General features: G+C 51.2%; 1 pseudogene; it reads left to right on the top strand.

Moving 5' to 3' along the window:
- The first annotated feature begins 528 nt into the window (after positions 1–528).
- LOC117591627 lies at positions 529–3195 on the top strand (annotated as a pseudogene).
- The last annotated feature ends 959 nt before the right edge of the window (positions 3196–4154 follow it).

The following is a 4154-nucleotide window of genomic DNA, read 5'->3' as shown; positions in this document are numbered from 1 at the left end:
CGTTTTCTATCTCTTCCGTTTGGTTCGGCTGCGCTTCAGCATCTACATATCTCGGTCTTCCTTCCTTCTTTATTTGTCGCGCGCGAAGGAGAGGGACAGAGCAATGAAGTGACTTCTTAGACTTTCGGCGCATGAAGAAATATCAAAATTCAGTTTTCGTTTCATCGTTTTAATTAGTGTTGTATACCCTTTCAAAGGTAATTTTAATTAAAACATACACATGTACATATATGTATGTATGTTATTAAATATCGTTACACATACAAGTAACGCAATTTAAATGCCGTTTTTTTTAAGCGCACACATGTATGTATTCAAAGTCTTCTCTCTGGAATAGGAGATCATACACATGTCGAATTCAACGAAACATTTCTGTTGCTGCGTGTATGTAAATACATACATATGTATGCATGTGTGTGTTTTTACATATGAATCCCCGTTATCGTTGGTTTCAACTCCCATTCTTCTCCTGATGTCGTCGCTGTTTACTTCTTTCATTCCTCCTTCTCCCCCTCCTATGATAATGCGATGAAGACGACAAGGAAGCTAAATCCGCGCTGCTTCTATGGCTGTCTCGTTCTATTCTTCCTTTGGGTTTGCGCTGCTCATTCCGTTATTTTTTTCTTGGGTGCCCGCTTTCCGCTGCCCTTCGTGTTTAGTTTGCTCCCATGAAGAAACTATAAAGGAGGGCCCGTCGGCTTTTTAGAGGGAAACGTAACAATGCTGTCGTGTGAAAGGGCGTGCAGAGAAAGAGAGAGAGAGAGAGCCACTTTACAATAATATGAGTACAAGCTGCTCATACTTGCGTCCCACCACGGTCGGTGGGAAATGACCCGAGAAACGCTGCCGACGACGGGCCCTCCTTTATAGTTGCCTCATGGTTTGCTTAGCGATGTGATGCAGGTGATGGTTCCAGATCTGCTCTGCGGCAGAATTCTTCGTTGGAACAATAATAGGTAAACTGTTAACTGCAGAGAAACCGACACCAATTGCACTTGTTACTCCCTCGAACATTAGTCAGCAGGCAGGGGACACTGATATCCAAAGCTGAAAGGAATACTTATGGCATTTGTTGGTTATATTTGCTGGCAGCGCTGCTGGCAACGTTTTGAATGCGCAGCGATTGCTATTTTGACCAAATGATTTCATGTATTACCATAGAGACCATCGCTATCTGGAGACACACCATGTAATAATGAAACATGCCCTTCACAGATCAAGATCGCCACCATCATGGAAACGATCCAGCGCCACACAATGGCGGAGTGTGCCATGGCTTCCTTCTTAAATGGTCAGTACTACCAGTCCGTTTGTTGCACGGCCGCACTGGTCTACATGGGAGAGCAACTGCGCAGCCACGAGCGCCATCTGATGTCCGACATCTTTTTGGGTATCATCAATAAATTCATTATCGAGAAGATAGAATTGGAGAAGCAGTTGGAGGCTAAACGCCAGGCCCTACAGCAGATAAGCGAACCGACTGAGGAGCAAAAACAAGTTGTGGAGGCCGCCAAGGAGGGGATCAATATCCTGCTATGGCATTTAACGATGTACATCAGCGAAATGTTGGTCATCACAATTGAGGCACTAGAGTGGGAGAGTGGCCTCAAAATAGCGGTGGGTTGTCGGCTCTTAAAATCAGCTCCCGGTTGTGCCCTGCTCCACTATGATTCGGTGAATATCAAAAAAGTTAAGAGAGTCTTTGGCAGGGGGCAAAAAGTATTCCATTAATCCGATCTATATTTATGTTTCCCTACAAATATATCTCAGAGATGAAAGGGGCGGTAGGGGTGGGGATTGCGGGGAACGGCTCCTCATGTCCTTTGTGAACGCTGTCCTCAACTATGGCCACTTGCGCTATGAATTTCTAATGCTGGGCATCCAGCCGGTGATCGACAACGACGCGTGGGTGCTCTTGCTCTGCGACCTGTCCGTAAACCACTCAGGGCTCAGCGTCCACAAACAGGGGTCTCACAAACAAATTAGCAACGTTAGCGACGAAGTGTCCTGAAGAAACTCTACCAGTCTCGGCTCCTACTCTTCCTTAAGCGTACAGCGAAGTTGCTTCTCGTACACCAAGGTACAAGCTCAACTACGCCGCGTTCGAGTCGGTGAGCGGTCGCATAGGTGTGTACAACAGCGACGACGTCATATACGAGGACGATGGGACATTCACAGTGTCGGTGACCGTACCTAGACGTTGATTAAATTAAAGACAAACGTCTGTGCCCGGTGACGTGGCTCGTAACCGTCGACTAACTAGCGCACCAGGTCGTCTAACACGACGTTCACCTCGTTCGACCCAGCAGCGACCTCATACCCGATCCCCTGGATGATCCCGGCAAGCAGCTGAAGCTGGCCAGCGAGTCGCCAGTCCATGATCCGGATGTGGCACCCCTGCAGATCGATGTGGGCAGGCCCTGACGCAGGCGCGCAAGCGGGCGGATGAGCTGGAGCGCGAAAACTTTGAGGTGCAGTCGCGTCTGGCCAAAAAGGAGCAGGAAATCGATCTGTGAATGCAGGAGAAGGAGGATCTGGAGACGGGACTGACAGCACTCGCAGGCCGTGCAGCGCTCCCAGAGTGCCGAGATGAAGGCGGAGGATCTGCAGCGTCGACTGCACAGCGAGCAGCAGGAGCAAGCGCCGGTCAGACCGGCAACCTTTTGGTGATCGGGTATGCTGCAATGGTGCTGTGTCGCCGCCATCACCGCCGCCGCCGATGTTGAATGCCATTCCACCGCCGCCGGCACCACCAATGGCCCCAGCAATGCTGCCACCGACGCCGCCGCCATGTCCATGCGCACCCACACCGCCGCCCAGCATGACGCCAGCAATGAGTGAGTAAAACAATGGATCCAGAGAGAGATCCAACACTGATCCGTGTGTGTACCTGCAGCTCCTGTGGCGCCCAAGGTGGAGCTGCCGAAGAAGAACGTACCACAGCCCACGAATCCCTTGAAGAGCTTCAACTGGTCCAAGCTGCCAGATGCCAAGCTGCAGGGCACCGTCTGGAGCGAACTGGACGAGAGCAAGCTGTACAACAACATGGAACTGGAGTCGATAGACAAACTCTTTTCGGCCTACCAAAAGAATGGAGTGCAAGTAAATCAGGAGGATGACGAAGCGCAAGCGAAGACGGCGTCGAGATTAATACAAGAATGGGGACTATCCGTGTGCTACGGAGGATGCTCCTAGATCGTGGGTGACCTGTCTTCTTGTTTGTCTTCCACGAGAGGTACTAGCTACCTGCTGCTCGGGTTTGGACGTGCTAAGAGAACTCGTTTGACTTCTACTCGCTACACCTTTTATCCAAGTAGGAAGAACGAACCCAAACTAAGCCCAAAGCCTGACTAATCGTTTGCCTTGAACTTCCGCAGAGCCATCCTCTCCATGGACTGCAATGAGCAGCTGCAGCTGGACATGGTCGAGCAGCTGTTGAAGTTCACGTCCTCGGCCGAAGAGCTAGCCTTGTTGGACGAGCACAGTGAGGACATTGATATCCAAGTGAGTTGCTGCTGCTGCGCACCTCAGATGCAGTCTGTGATTTATATCTGCTCTTTCTCTCTGCCCCCACATACAGGATACCCCACTACGAGCACGCCGACTTCTCAGACGTGTGTTCTTCGCGAAGTACGAGTGGCGGTTGCTAGACTGCGGCGCGTAGTTCTCGCAGTACCTGCGGAGTGCGCTCCACCGTGCGAGAGCTGCAGACACGTTCAATGACCTTGACCACGACCGGAACCCATCCTAGTTGTGCTTTGAGCTTAGAGGTTTTAGGTATTGTTAATAAAGGTAGGTTCTGCCGTTGCAGGGTTGATGTACTTGGAACCCCGTGCGCCGTTACGGAGACCGAAGGCAAACCGTAGCGAGTCAGCAGACCGCCTGTGGTTTAGCTCGCGCCTGTTCCCGTGTTGCGACGAGGTGATAGACCACGTCCACTAGCTTTTCTTCAAGTTCCTAGACGACTTCGACCTCCTGTATGTCTACGACGCGTGACGGCTGGCGGATGTGGCCCGTGAGATTGAGTTCCATCGCAGTTCGGGGCCCTCACAGCAGGGCGATCGCTTCCTGCCCGTCATGCGGGAGTTCCATACGCAGGCATCGGTGCGTTTTGCCGAGCTGGAGGACAAGTTCCAGGACATGAAGACGCGCTT

This window comes from Drosophila guanche, unplaced genomic scaffold, assembly GCF_900245975.1.
Source record: "Drosophila guanche unplaced genomic scaffold, DGUA_6, whole genome shotgun sequence".
NCBI lineage: Eukaryota > Metazoa > Arthropoda > Insecta > Diptera > Drosophilidae > Drosophila > Drosophila guanche.
Note: the sequence above shows the minus strand (reverse complement) of the source record. Positions and strands in the feature narration are given on the sequence as shown.